The sequence below is a fragment of the Triticum dicoccoides genome, chromosome 5A (assembly GCF_002162155.2).
Source record: "Triticum dicoccoides isolate Atlit2015 ecotype Zavitan chromosome 5A, WEW_v2.0, whole genome shotgun sequence".
In the NCBI taxonomy this organism is placed as follows: domain Eukaryota; kingdom Viridiplantae; phylum Streptophyta; class Magnoliopsida; order Poales; family Poaceae; genus Triticum; species Triticum dicoccoides.
In genome coordinates, this window is record NC_041388.1 from 377,696,881 (window position 1) to 377,712,429 (window position 15,549).

Genomic DNA, 15,549 nt, shown 5'->3' on the forward strand with positions numbered 1-15,549 from the left:
ACGAGAACTCATCTGTTACACGGGCACTCTAATGTTTTTTAAACTTATTTGAAATCCTGACTTCTTTTTCGTTTAGTGTGCAACATTCAATGCGACGTCATCAATTTGCAACATGTTCTGACATGATTTGCTGTTTTTCAGTCATTTACCGATTTGTTTAGAGATCTAAATGACAGTGAAATTGAAAATCACTACAAAATGAACTCTGAAAATGTTGTAACTTGGCATGGTATCATCATTTCACCCGCATAGCATGTGCGAAAGAGTAGAGAGGGTCACGGCAAAAACTAGACGCACTTCGTCCACAAACTGGACAATCTCTTTCGGAGTATCAGGGTTTCGGACGAGAACTCATCTGTTACACGGGCACTCCAATGTTTTGTCAACTTATTTGAAATCCCGACTTCTTGTGCGTTCAGTATGCAGCATTCAAAGCGACGTCATCAATTTCCAAGATGTTCTGTGATCATTTGCTGTTTTTCAGTCATTTACCGATTTGTTTAGAGAGCTAAATGACCGTGAAATTGAAAATCACTACAAAACGAACTCTGAAAATGTTCAAACTCGGCATGGTATTATCATTTCACCCGCATAGCATGTGCGAAAGAGTAGAGAGGGTCACGGCAAAAACTGGACGCACTTCGTGTACAAACTGGACAATCTCTTTCGGAATATCAGGGTTTCGGACGAGAACTCATCGGTTACACGGGCACTCCAATGTTTTTTAAACTTATTTGAAATCCTGACTTCTTTTGCGTTTAGTATGCAGCATTCAAAGCGACGTCATCAATTTGCAACATGTTCTGACATCATTTGCTATTTTTCAGTCATTTACCGATTTGTTTAGAGAGCTAAATGACCGTGAAATTTAAAATCACAACAAAATGAACTCTGAAAATGTTGAAACTTGGCATGGTATCATCATTTCACCCGCATAGCATGTGTGAAAGAGTAGACAGGGTCGCGGAAAAAACTGGACGCACTTCATGTACAAACTGGACAATCTCTTTCGGAGTATCAGGGTTTCGGACGAGAACTCATCTGTTACACGGGAACTCCAATGTGTTTTAAACTTATTTGAAATCCTGACTTCTTTTGCATTTAGTATGAAGCATTCAAAGCGACGTCATCAATTTCCAACATGTTCTGACATCATTTGCTGTTTTTCAGTCATTTACCGATTTGTTTAGAGAGCTAAATGACCGTGAAATTCAAAATAACTACAAAATGAACTCTGAAAATGTTGAAACTTGGCATGGTATCATCATTTCACCCGCATAGCCTGTGCGAAAGAGTAGAGAGGGTCATGGCAAAAACTGGACGCACTTCGTGTACAAACTGGACAATCTCTTTCGTAGTATCAGGGTTTCGGACGAGAACTCATCTGTTACACGGGCACTCCAATGTTTTTTAAACTTATATGAAATCCCGACTTTTTTGCATTTAGTATGCAGCATTCAAAGCGACGTCATAAATTTCCAACACGTTCTGACATCATTGGTTGTTTTTCAATCATTTACGGATTTGTTTAGAGAGCTAAATGACCGTAAAATTTAAAATCACTACAAAACGAACTCTGAAAATGTTGAAACTTGGCATGGTATCATCATTTCACCTGCATAGCATGTGCGAAAGAGTAGAGAGGGACACGACAGAAACTGGACGCACTTCGTGTACAAACTGGACAATCTCTTTCGGAGTATCAGGGTTTCGGACGAGAACTCATCTGTTACACGGGAACTCCAATGTTTTTTAAACTTATTTGAAATCGTGACTTCTTTTGCGTTTAGTATGCAGCATTCAAAGCGACGTCATCAATTTCCAACAGGTTCTGACATCATTTGCTGTTTTTCAGTCATTTACCGATTTGTTTAGAGAGCTAAATGACCGTGAAATTGAAAATCACTACAAAATGAACTCTGAAAATGTTGAAACTTGGCATGGTATACTCATTTCACCCGCATAGCTTGTGCGAAAGAGTAGAGAGGGTCACGGCAAAAACTGGAAGCACTTCGTGCACAAACTGGACAATCTCATTCGTAGTATCAGGGTTTCGGACGAGAACTCATCTGTTACACGGGCACTCCAATGTTTTTTAAACTTATATGAAATCCCGACTTTTTTGCATTCAGTATGCAGCATTCAAAGCGACGTCATAAATTTCCAACACATTCTGGCTTCATTTGCTGTTTTTCAATCATTTACGGATTTGTTTAGAGAGCTAAATGACCGTGAAATTGAAAATCACTACAAAATGAACTCTGAAAATATTGGAACTTGGCATGGTATCATCATTTCACCTGCATAGCATGTGCGAAAGAGTAGAGAGGGTCACGACAGAAACTGGAGGCACTTCGTGTACAAACTGGACAATCTCTTTCCGAGTATCAGCGTTTCGGATGAGAACTCATCTGTTACACGGGCACTCCAATGTTTTTTAAACTTATTTCAAATCCCGACTTCTTTTGCGTTCAGTATGCAGCATTCAAAGCGACGTCATCAATTTCCAACAATTTGTGACATCATTTGCTGTTTTTCAGTCATTTACCGATTTGTTTAGAGAGCTTAATGACCGTGAAATTGAAAATCACTACAAAATGAACTCTGAAAATGTTGAAACTTGGCATGGTATCATCAGTTCACCCACATAGAATGTGCGAAAGAATAGAGAGGGTCACGGCAAAAACTGGACGCACTTCGTGTACAAATTGGACAATCTCCTTCGGAGTATCAGGGTTTCGGACGAGAACTCATCTGTTACATGGGCACTCCAATGTTTTTTAAACTTATTTGAAATCCTGACTTCCTTTGCGTTTAGTATGCAGCATTCAAAGTGACGTCATCAATTTCCAACATGTTCTGAGATCATTTGCTGTTTTTCAGTCATTTACGGATTTGTTTAGAGAGCTAAATGACCGTGAAATTGAAAATCACTACAAAATGAACTCTGAAAATGTTGAAACTTGGCATGGGATTATCATTTCACCCGCATAGCATGTGCGAAAGAGAAGAGAGGGTCACGGCAAAAACTGGACGCACTTCGTGTACAAACTGGACAATCTCTTTCCGAATATCAGGGTTTCGGACGAGAACTCATCTGTTACACGGGCACTCCAATGTTTTCTAAACTTATTTGAAATCCTGACTTCTTTTGCGTTTAGTATGCAGCATTCAAAGCGACGTCATAAATTTCCAACATGTTCTAACATCATTTGCTGTTTTTTAGTCATTTACCAATTTGTTTAGAGAGCTAAATGACCGTGAAATTTAAAATCACTACAAAATGAACTCTGAAAATGTTGAAACTTGGCATGGTATCATCATTTCACCCGCATAGCATGTGCGAAAGAGTAGAGAGGGTCGCGGCAAAAACTGGACGCACTTCATGTACAAACTGGACAATCTCTTTCGGAGTATCTGGGTTTCGGACAAGAACTCATCTGTGACACGAGAACTCCAATGTTTTTTAAACTTATTTAAAATCCTGACTTCTTTTACGTTTAGTATGCAGCATTCAAAGCGATGTCATCAATTTCCAACAGGTTCTGAGATCATTTGCTGTTTTTCAATCATTTACCGATTTGTTTAGAGAGCTAAATGACTGTGAAATTGAAAATCACTACAAAATGAACTCTGAAAATGTTGAAACTTGGCATGGTATCATCATTTCACCCGCATAGCCTGTGCGAAAGAGTAGAGACGGTCACGACAAAAACTGGACGCACTTCGTGTACAAACTCGACAATCTCTTTCGTAGTATCAGGGTTTCGGACGAGAACTCATCTGTTACACGGGCACTCCAATGTTTTTTAAACTTGTATGAAATCCCGACTTTTTTGGATTCAGTATGCAGCATTCAAAGCGACGTCATAAATTTCCAACACGTTCTGACATCATTTGCTGTTTTTCAATCATTTATGGATTTGTTTAGAGAGCTAAATGACCGTGAAATTGAAAATCACTACAAAATGAACTCTGAAAATGTTGAAACTTGGCATGGTATCATCATTTCACCTGCATAGCATGTGCGAAAGAGTAGAGAGGGTCACGACAGAAACTAGACGCACTTCGTGTACAAACTGGACAATCTCTTTCGGAGTATCAGGGTTTCTGACAAGAACTCTTCTGTTACACGGGCACTCCAATGTTTTTTAAACTTATTTGAAATCCCGACTTCTTGTGCGTTCAGTTTGCAGCATTCAAAGCGACGTCATCAATTTCCAACACGTTCTGACATCATTTGCTGTTTTTCAGTCATTTACCGATTTGTTTAGATAGCTAAATGACCATGAAATTGAAAATCACTACAAAATGAACTCTGAAAATGTTGAAACTTGGCATCGTATCATCATTGCACCCGCATAGCATGTGCGAAAGAGTAGAGAGGGTCACGGAAATAACTGGACACACTTCGTGTACAAACTGGTCAATCTCTTTCGGAGTATCAGGGTTTCGGACGAGAACTCATCTGTTACACGGGCACTCCAACGTTTTTTAAACTTATTTGAAATCCCAACTTCTTTTGCATTTAGTATGCAGCATTCAAAGCGACGTCATCAATTTGCAACATGTTCTCACATCATTTGCTGTTTTTCAGTCATTTACCGATTTGTTTAGAGAGCTAAATAACCGTGAAATCAAAAATCACTACAAAATGAACTCTGAAAATGTTGAAACTTGGCATGGTATCATCATTTCACCCGCATAGCATGTGCGAAAGAGTAGAGAGGGTCACGGCAAAAACTGGACGTACTTCGTGTACAAACTGGACAATCTCTTTCGGAGTATCAGGGTTTCGGACGAGAACTCATCTGTTACACGGGCACTCCAATGTTTTTAAACTTATTGGAAATCTTGACTTATTTTGCGTTCAGTACGCAGCATTCAAAGCACCGTCATCAATTTCCAACACGTTCTGACATCATTCAAATCACTACAAAATGAACTTTGAAAATGTTGAAAATCATCATTTCACTCGCATAGCATGTGCGAAAGAGTAGAGAGGGCCACGGCAAAAACTGGATGCACTTCGTGTACAAACTAGGCAATCTCTTTCGGAGTATCAGGGTTTCGGACGAGAACTCATCTGATACACGGGCACTCCAATGTTTTTTAAACTTATTGGGAATCCTGACTTCTTTTGCGTTTAGTATGCAGCATTCAAAACGACGTCATCAATTTGCAACACGTTCTGACATCATTTGCTGTTTTTTAGTAATTTACCGATTTATTTAGAGAGCTAAATGACCGTGAAATTGAAAATCACTACAAAATGAACTCTGAAAATGTTGAAACTTGGCATGGTATCATCATTTCACCAGCGTAGCCTGTGCAAGAGAGTAGAGAGGGTCATGACAGAAACTGGACGCACTTCGTGTACAAACTGGACAATCTCTTTCGGAGTATCAGGGTTTCAGACGAGAACTCATCTGTTACACGGGCACTCCAATGTTTTTTAAAATTATTTGAAATCCTGACTTCTTGTGCGTTCAGTATGCAGCATTCAAAGCAACATCATCAATTTCCAACACGTTCTGACATCATTTGCTGTTTTTCAGACATTTACCTATTTGTTTAGATAGCTAAATGACCATGAAATTTAAAATCACTACAAAATGAACTCTGAAAATGTTGAAACTTGGCATCGTATCATCATTGCACATGCATAGCATGTGCGAAAGAGTAGAGAGGGTCATGGAAAAAACTGGACACACTTCGTGTACAAACTGGTCAATCTCTTTCGAAGTATCAGGGTTTCGGACGAGAACTCATCAGTTACACGGGCACTCCAATGTTTTTTAAACTTATTTGAAATCCTGACTTCTTTCGCATTTAGTATGCAGCATTCAAAGCAACGTCATCAATTTGCAACATGTTCTGACATCATTTGCTGTTTTTCAGTCATTTACCGATTTGTTTAGAGAGCTAAATGGCCGTGAAATTGAATATCACTACAAAATGAACTCTGAAAATGTTGAAACTTGGCATGGTATCATCATTTCACCCGCATAGCATGTGCGAAAGAGTAGAGAGGGTCACGGCAAAAACTAGATGCACTTTGTATACAAACTGGACAATCTCTTTCGGAGTATCAGGGTTTCGGACGAGAACTCATCTGTTACACGGGCACTCCAATGTTTTTTAAACTTATTTGAAATCCTGACTTCTTGTGCGTTCAGTATGCAGCATTCAAAGCAACGTCATCAATTTCCAACACGTTTTGACATCATTTGCTGTTTTTCAGTCATTTACCGATTTGTTTAGATAGCTAAATGACCATGAAATTTAAAATCACTACAAAATGAACTCTGAAAATGTTGAAACTTGGCATCGTATCATCATTGCACATGCATAGCATGTGCGAAAGAGTAGAGAGGGTCATGGAAAAAACTGGACACACTTCGTGTACAAACTGGTCAATCTCTTTCGGAGTATTAGGGTTTCGGACAAGAACTCATCAGTTACACGGGCACTCCAATGTTTTTTAAACTTATTTGATGTCAGGACCCCGACTCAATGCCACATCGATCTAGCATGTAACACCTCATATCACTTTGCGGCCTCACGCACGGTAGTCCCACGGGTGTCGCCTTACTTTTGCCCGGGACCGTTTGCGCCTTTTGGCACACGTATATGATAGTGTCGCTAGCATCCATATGATAAGGAGCCCGGGCTGACATGGCTAGTCGTAAACCCAAAGTGGCACAGACTTACAGGGATAGGCATCCATGACCCAGCATCGAACGTGTCGGTCATCAGCGAGTGAATCCAGGCTGTAGCACTGGGCTAGCAGGACTCTGGTGAACCGGGCTGTAGCGGGCTAACAGGACTCCGGTATTCATCGCGTGACATTTCCCCGAAGGGACAGACACAGGAACGAAGAAGGACACATGCCGGCCAGCCTAAGTGTCCCGGAGCAGTAGCAAGCTACCATGGCTCGGTGGAAACACTAGGAGACATTTCCCGGTAAGAGAGGCTACCAAGGATAAACAACTAGGTTGTCAGATCCCACACATACCAAGCATTTCAATAACATACACACAATATGCTCGATATGTGCAAATACAACATGGCATCACAACATGACTCTACAACTCAAGCATTTTAATCAATAGGCTCCGAGGAGCGAGATATTACAAACATGGGTCTTATGACCCAACAATCAGAGCATACAGGTCAAAGCACATGCGGAAGCTTAACATGTCTGAGTACAGACATCTATAAATGAAAAAGGCTGAGAAGCCTGACTATCTACCAATCCTGCCGAGGCACAAGATCGTAGCTGAGGTAACAAGCTAAACGTCGAAGACCACGCGGAATTACTAGTGAGACTGAAGTCTCTCTGCAAAAACATAAAATAGGCAAACGTGAGTACAAATGTACCCAGCAAGACTTACATCAGAACTATCTACATATGCATCATTATCAGCAAAGGGATGGTGGGGTTTAACTGCAGCAAGCCAGCTTTGACTCGGTGGCTATCCTGAACTACGACTGCAAGCAACTCTTTGAGGTGGCGCACACGAGTCCACATATTCACCATATCAATACACCACTATGGATCCGCTCCCGTCTCCCTACGAGAACGCCATCCATAGCACTCACGCTTATCTTGCGTATTTTAGAGTATCCACTTTCAATTGTCTATGAACTGATATAAGCAACCCAGAAGTCCTTTTCCGCGGACACGGCTATTCGAATAGATGATGTTAACCCTGCAGGGGTGTACTTCTTCACACACGCTCTCACCACTTACCGCCGTTTACACGACATGTACTCGGCAACCTTCAAGCGGAAGCCCAACGTGGGTGTCGGCCACGGCCTACCTAAACACTCAAGTATCTAGTCCAGGTTTATCGCCTATTCGGGTTCCATCCATGAGGAGATCCGGCCGGAGTTTCGCTCACAGCCCCAAACGATGTGAACAGGGTTCCGTGACACCAAACGGGCGTCCGGTTTACCCGGCCACGTGCCTACCGCATCACAGCCCACCCCTACGGTCAGCGCTGCGCACGGCCTCCAGCATACTACAAACACCAGAAACTACTTGCAACTCCTGGACAGAGGACAAGGGTGATCAAGAAGCCGAGAGGGTCCATTGGTTTCGGGCCCAATGCGTGGTAGTAGCTGAATCATGGATCACAAACACAGAACTCAGTTCCTGAGGACGGCTGCAATGAGACAACCCACCATGTACTCCTACATGGCCTCTCACCGCTACCTTTACCAAATCGTGTTCACACACTTAGCTCACACACAGTAGGACATGTTCACACGCCTCTGATTCATCCCCGATGAATCAGACCTGACTCAACTCTAAGCAGTAGCAGGCATGAAAAACAAACATGAATGAGTAGGCACAACAGGGCTCAAACAACTCCTACTCATGCTAGTGGGTTTCATCTATTTACTGTGGCAATGACAGGTCATGCAGAGGATAAAGGGGTTCAACTACCGCAGCATGTAACAGTTGAATCGGTGTTGTCCTAATGCATTAAAAGAGAGCAGGAGCGAGAGAGTAGGATTGTATCGGAATGAACAAGGGGGTTTTGCTTGCCTGGCACTTCTGAAGATAACATTGAGTCTTCATCAGTGTCAACGATCACAACGTCGGAACATAGTCTACCGGGAGGGAACAGATACCGGCAACAAAGAAGAAATACAATCAATGCAATGCACAATATGATGCATGCTCATGACATGGCAATATGAATGTGTTTTGAGCTAATGCAACTAGCAACAGATTAAATGAAGTTGGTTTGAATACAAGATTCAAATTCAAACTCCATATGTGATTATTCAAATGCCATTTAATTGATTTGTGCTAAACAGCAGCTATAAGTTGTTCTAACATGCATAAAAATGGTACAGATGGATTCCTTGAATTTTTCTGATAATTTTTCATATATAATTTATTTAATTTGGAGTTACGTTTATTTTCTATGATTTTTAGAAGTTTTAGGCATTTTCTGGAATTTCCTGAATAATATTAAATCCAGAAATGATTATGGCGTCAGCACCACGTCACAGTGACGTCAGCAGGGTCAACTGGGCACCCCAGGTCAAACCTGATGTGTGGGGGCCACACGTCAGTGACGCAGGAGCTAATCCCGGTCAAACCCAGCGCTGACTGGGGTTTGACCAGGGGTGGGGCCCACTGTCAGTGGCTGTGGGTTTAATTAGTGGGGCCATTAACACTAATTAAGCGTGCCCCATTGGCAGTCGCCGGAGTATCGCCGGCGGCGACCATTCCGCACGGCGGCGCGGCTCGGATTTGAGCTAGGGGCGATGGTTTGGCGCGCGGTTTGGCTCATTAGAACGTCCGCGACGCGGCGCGTCCAGCGGTGGCTGTGGCCGCGGCTGGGGTGACCGGTAGCGGCAACTACGGCGAGAGAGACGGCGACCGGAGCTCGGGCATCGCCTAAGACGATGCTATGGTGCGGCTACGGACGAACCGATGGGAGTTTTCGGCTCCTGGGAACATCTCGAGCCCGAGGGCGTGCTCAGACGCGAGCCAAGACACCTGTGGCCACGGCGGTGCCATGGCCGGCGGCGAGGAGCGCTCGGCAAGGTGGTTAGGGCGGCTAGAGTACGGGAACGAGCGCGAGGAGGAGGGGGAATGGAAGAGTAGCTCACAGCGGATCTGGTGGAGGCAACGGCGAGGCCGGGGAGGGGCTGGAGCTCGCGAATCCTCAAAAGTTCGCCGGCGGCCGAAGGTTGGGGGCGAGCTTGAGGGCAACGCTGCAGGGCTTCCAGAGGGCCGTGGATCGGTGGGGAGGAAGAGGGGGTCGGGGCGGAGCTTCCTGGGGCGTCGGTGAGGCGTGGGGTGGCCGGTAGCCACGGTGGCTCTCGTCGGTGGCGGCGGCTCCGTTCGGGTGAGGAGAACAGAGGAGGGGGAGAGTGTTCCGGGGAGAGGATGAGGACACGGGAGAGTGAGGAAGAGAGGCAGGGAGGTGCGTGGCATCTCCGGGCGTCGAGGAGGAAGCAGGAGGTGGCCGAGGCCTCTCGGGCGCGCGCCACGCCTCGCCTCTGTCCTTTTGGCGAGGGAGGAAGATGACAAGGGGGAGGAGGTGGGCTGGGCCGAGTCGCTGGAGGAGCTGGGCCGGCTGGGCTGGACAGGTAAGCGCCAGGTAAGTCTTCTGCTCTGTTTTATTTTTTCCTTCTGTTTTGTTTTATTTAATTTATCTTGCCACTGTTTTGAATTTAAAATAATTCAAACAATGCCAAAAACTCCTCTGAATATTTTATATTGCTAGATGGACTTTTCCAAAAGCTTATAAAATATTTCAGGGGGTATTTGAAATTATATTCTAATTATATGAATATAATTCAAAATCAAATAGCTAATGAATTAAATCCAAAGTCCCAAAAATAATTCCTTAAAAATGTTCAATATTTTGGTTGGGACCAGAACCCTTACCAAAAATTATCAAACATTTAAGAAGAGCATTTTGGAGCAATGAATGAGATTTCTAGGGTTTTTGCCCCTCTTTTATTTAAGTTTTTGAGGCTTCCAAAATTCCTCAGTTCAAGTTTCGAAAATATAGACATGATGCACACATGAAGCTAGCCTAGAGCACTACCAGTAGCTAGGGATGTGACAACTCACCCCCACTAAACAAGAATCTCGTGTCGAGATTCAAGCGTAGGGTAAGGTGAAGGGTAACGCAGACTAGTATAATCTTCACGATCCAGGGTGCACTTCAGTTGAACGTTGATTCATTCACCATCATTGTCTTGAAGTCTTGCCTTGAAAAATCCTGTCAACATGACATGGAGGGAAGAAGGAGACTCTAGAAGGGTCGATCTTCTCAAAGATCGAACAACTCCCGGAATGAGACATAGGACCATCTCTCGGGTTGAGACACGAGATACACATCAAGAGGGGTGGAAAGAAACGGATGACGAAGGTTCACTAGGTAGACAACAATTCCACACTTAATAAGGTGGTAAACAATTGTCCACGTAGCGAGGAGTTGAGTTGCTATGATACCACGATGAAACATCCTGGAGGAGGTGATTCGTAGATTATTTCCTTAAGTGGCAAAAAGAATTACCTTTGATTCAGAGATCATTGAAAACCTTTATACCAGCCTAAGGCAATTCTCAAGCGATCGTTTGGAGGGGGTCAGTAGAATGGCATACTCAAACTTGGATGATGTGGATTACCTTGTTGAAGACAACGTAATGGACGAATTTGCTTATCACCGGAAATGGAAGAGACCCATGGTAGAATGGCACATTGGCGGTGCAAGCTGGGAACAAAATGCAAATGCTGGGAATGATTCTGGTAACTGGGGAAGAACCCAACAATAGAGAGTGAATTCACTGTTTGAATAGGTCATAGCATTGCCGAGGAAACTGAGAGGAATCCAGTTAGAGCCGATGGTAACACGTAGCGCTTGTGCGTGCTCTCAAGAACTTGAGCATTTCCATATTCATCAGGGTTTTACCAACATCCGTGTCAAGGGTCCGGTAACACAACTTACTACCATGATGAATGGTGATGGAGGATGCAGATGCAAAGGAGGATAACACCTTCTCAGATTTCACCCTTGGCGGGGCCAAGGAAATAAAATCTGGATGATCGACCGAGAGACATTTAGCACTCCGCTTCTAATGTTCTCCTTGATGTGCTAGTGTAACCCATTCATAGATATGGTTTGATATCTAAAACATCAAGTAAAAGGTCGGACTTCGGGAACACAAAAATCCATAGGGGCAACTAGGGAGTAAACCCTACGAAATCCCTATGGGGAGGTGGCCAACTTCATCAATCAAGATATTATAATAACAGGTCTTCCGGCTGGGTGTGTTGGCCACGACATCCACTTTACCGGTTATCGCGCGACCAATATTATAATTCTTGGGAAATATTCCAACCATCATATCTGCCTGAGATTCAGATCTGGTTGGTGTCAGGATATTCCAGACTCATCGAGTCTAGGAAGAAAAACGAAAGTTTGCAACACAAATCGACGAGATGACGTTGCGAGATTCTCGGGGAATGAACTACGATAGTAAGCTCCAAAACATGAGCTGGTTCTGCTACAAACATGTGAACACGTTGTCCCAGACAAGCATGACCACGTGGTAGTCTTACAATAAAACACTACCGAGTTCTGGTTGGGAACCATCACCGTGGATAACGAAGTCCTTGCATAAGTCATATGATTAGCCCTTATGAAGGAACTTCTTCTCCTTGAACAAATCAATCAGTGGCTTGGTGTGCTCGGGACACATATGGAATGAAGGTTGCAAGTCTCCAGACCACAGAATACTTCGCACGTATGCATGACTGATTTGGGATGATTCCAAAGGAACAACATTGACTTTCTCGAATCCACGGCGGCAACTTGCATCAAATGCACATGAACTAGAGGAAGTCACTTCTTACATCCGAACATATGCTTCATGAGCTAGCATGAACAAATGCTTTCAAAAGTTTCCAACACTAGCTTAATGTTCAACAAAATCATGGAGGAGATAAGGATGTTGTCAATGGGCTCAACAACAATTCATCTGGGTTTCCCTTTAAAAGGAATTCCATAGTTAAGTGAACACGGTGATAGCATTGGTCAGACCCGAAAGATATAATGGTGTATGCTCGAGGGATCAACCACGAGTAAGACAACATTACGAATATCGTTGGTTCTGGTTTGACTTGACGATGGCCCACACTCAAATCAAAGGATTGATAAGACAATAGGTCCAGCAACTGATCACAGGAACCAATCGATGAAGATATCATCTTTCTTCAACACACACTACACAAGATTATCCCTTTGGAACGAACTAAGTCAGGCAAGCTTTTATCCTCCAACTCTCCAAGTTGTTGTCTAGCTTAACCAACTAGCTCAGGGATATCTAACACCGATTCTTGGAGAGAAGGTGGTTCACAAGAAACCAACTTGATCTCGAGCTCAACATAACGGTCAGGTGACGACCTGGTGATACTTCCGAGAAGATATTCAGAAAATCATGAACCACCGGTATGTTACTAAGCTCGAGAACAATCTCGCTTTTGAGGGCAAGACGATATGATCAAATGAGTGAGGACTTGACAAGATCCTAACTCATCAATCGAAGGGTGCACCGAAATAAGGACTAGGTAGCACGATCAGTCTTAGAAGGATGATTCAAAAACCAACACGCTAAGAATGAAATTATTATCCTTTAGCTACCAAGCAACTAAATCATTTAAATAAATTCTGTAGATTTTTAGGTGGCTTGCTAAAATATATACAAAGCCACTCACAAACTTCCAGAATTATTGGAGTCATATTTAATATATATTTAAATATAAATCCAAAGCAAATAGTTATTGGATTAATTCAAATGGCCAAAATAATTATCTCTGTGACTCCAAAAATATTGGTTTAATTTTTACCTCTTACCAATATTTCCATGGAATAACAGGAACATTTTCTTGGACACATTTGAGAAGATTTAATTGTTGGTTATTTTTAGAGGTTTCCTGAGGCTTTTTGAAAATTCCTCAATTCAAATTTCATTTGAATTTAAACATGATGCACACACCAGACAGCACCAGAAGCTAGGGATGTGACAACTCACCCCCACTAAACAAGAATCTCGTCTCGAGATTCAAGCGTAGGGTAAGGTGAAGGGGAAACGCAAACTAGTATAATCTTCACGATCCAGGGTGCACTTCAGTTGAACGTTGATTCATTCATCATTATTGTCTTGAAGTCTTGCTCTGAGAAATCCTGTCAACATGACATGGAGGGAAGAAGGAGACTCTAGAAGGGTCGATCTCCTCGAAGATCGAACAACTCAAGATTAACTTACGGAATGAGACATAGAAACATCTCTCAAGCTGAGAGACGAAGCATACCTCTAGAGGGACGGAGTGGAGCAGGTGACGAGGTTCACTAGGTAGACAGCAATTCCAGACTTAAGAATGTGGTGATCGGTTGTCAACATAGCGAGGAGTTGAATTGCCATGACACCACGACGAAACATCCTGGAGAAGGGTGATTCGTAGATTATTATCTTAAGTGGCAAAAAGAATTACCTTTGATATAGAGATCACTGAGACTCTCTATATCAGCCGAAGGCAAATCACAGCAATCGATTGGCGGGGTCGGTAGAATGGCATACTCGGACTTGGATGATGTGGATTACCTTGTTGAAGACAACGTAATGGATGAATTTGCTTATCACCGGAGATGGAAGAGACCCGTGGTAGAATGGCACATTGGCGGTGCAAGTTGGGAACAAAATGCAAATGCTGGGAATGATTCTGGTAACTGGGGAAGAACCCAACAATAGGGAGTGAATTCACTGTTTGAAAAGATCATAGCATTGCCGAGGAAACTGAGAGCAAACCCAGTTAGTGCTGATGATAACACCTAGCGCTTGTGCGTGCTCTCAAGAACTTGAGCATTTCCATATTCATCAAGGTTTTACCAACATCCGTGTCAAGGATCCTGGCAACACAACATACCACCATGATGAACATCGATGGACGATGCAGATGCAAAGGAAGATAACACCTTCTCAGATTTCACCTTAGCGAGGCCAAGGAAATAAAAATCTGGATGATCGACCGAGAGACATTTAGCACTCCGCTTCTAATGTTCTCCTTGATGTGCTAGTGTAACCCATTCATAGATATGGTTTGATATCTAGAACATCAAGTAAAAAGGTCGGACTTCGGGATCTCAAAATCCATAGGGGCAACTAGGGAGTAAATCCTACGAAATCCCTATGGGGAGGTGGCCAACTTCTCCAATCAAGATATTATAATAACAGGTCTTCCGGCTGGGTGTGTTGGCCACGACATCCACTTTACCGGTTATCGCGCGACCAATATTATAATTCTTGGGAAATATTCCAACCATCATATCTGCCTGAGATTCAGATCTGGTTGGTGTCAGGATATTCCAGACTCATCGAGTCTAGGAAGAAAAACGGAAGTTTGCAACACAAATCGACGAGATGACGTTGCGGGATTCTCGGGAGATGAACTACGATAGCAAGCTCCAAAACATGAGCTGGTTCTGCTACAAACATGTGAACACGTTGTCCAAGACAAGCATGACCACAAAGTAGTCTTATAATAAAACACTACCGAGTTCTGGTTGGGAACCATCATGGAGGATATCGAAGTTCTTTCATAAGTCCGGATTAGCTCTTATGAAGGAACTCCTTCTCCTTGAACAAATCAATTAGTGGCTTGGGGTGCTATGGAATATATATGGAGTGGAGGTAATTAATCTACCAAACCATGGTATACTTTGCACATGCATGACTGACTTGGGATGATTCCAGAGGAGCAAAAAACAAACCTTCTCGAATTCACGTCGGCAACTTACATCAAATGCATGTGAATCAAAGGAAGTCACTTCTTCCATCGAAACATATGCTTCGAGCACGGAACATGAAGATAATGCTTATAGAAGTTTCCAATAATAGCTTAATGTTCAACAAAATCATGGAGGAGATAAGGATGTTGTCAATGGGCTCAACAACAACTCATCGGAATTTCCATATCACTGGACTTCCACCATCATGTGAACACGGTGA